Raw genomic sequence first — 1,043 nt, forward strand, 5'->3', positions numbered from 1 at the left:
TATATATATATGTATATATAGACTAATAATAGTGTTATGCATCGAGAGCAGCAATAGCTTTTCCAGGTTCTGCAGTCATCTGAACAAAATTATAGACATTCTGTGCTGTAGATTTCTTATGTAATATCTCAGGCTACCAAAAAAGTGAAAAAGAAGCTTCTAAGCATTCTTAACTACCAGGAAAAGAAAATGTCAATAAAATAAAGTATTAAATTATTAATATTTAGCATTTATAATAAACAGCATTTTCAACATAATTATTTTTTGTTCGTAAAATCTAAAAAAGTAACAAATTCCTGTATGAATTAAGATGCCAATAAAAACTACACAACAAAAGTAATCTTTACTTCAATTATGACATTAAATTGCTTGACAGTTTGAAACAAAGCTTTAAAAAATGAGCAAATAGACAAATTGTCAGACTTTTTTCTTTGTTCTCAAGTGTTTTTGTTGTGGAAACAGGCAACTTTGAAGGTAACAAAACTTCTCGCGTGTCATTGTTGTAAAAATCTCAATGCCACATCTGTCACTTCTCCATAAAACCTTTAGGTTCTGATGATTTGAATGAAAAAGGCCTGCTCTACATGACAGACCTATGAAAGCTTTTAGTTCAGATAGTGAGGAGTCATGATATATATAATTTTGAATGTTATTATTGATGCATACAGAGTGTTTTCTTGTATTTCGTTGTTAGTGTGTCTCAGAACACCTTGTAGCATGTTGTCCATTACCGACAGCCTCGAATCGCAGTGCTGGCTTTCTGTCCGGTAGGTTTCATCCCTGGCAAGAGCCTAATAATTTTCCAACCCAGTTGGAGTGTTGGATCATGCAGGTGTGCGTGACCGCTTCGTAGCATTTTGACGAGTCAAATATTTACTTATATTATTGTTTCTGCTGTCATCTCTCTACTTCCCCATCTGTCATTTCTTGGCGTCGTCGTCCCAACTTCCGTGGCTCACGTGACCCATGCCACCATAGGTACCTGCATCACTATTGATTCACCTTCCACCTCTTCCCAAAGTTGGAAAAGCAGGCTTTCGCGT

This window comes from Fukomys damarensis, unplaced genomic scaffold (genome assembly GCF_012274545.1).
Source record: "Fukomys damarensis isolate Sample0158 unplaced genomic scaffold, DMR_v1.0_HiC HiC_scaffold_33, whole genome shotgun sequence".
Taxonomy (NCBI): domain Eukaryota; kingdom Metazoa; phylum Chordata; class Mammalia; order Rodentia; family Bathyergidae; genus Fukomys; species Fukomys damarensis.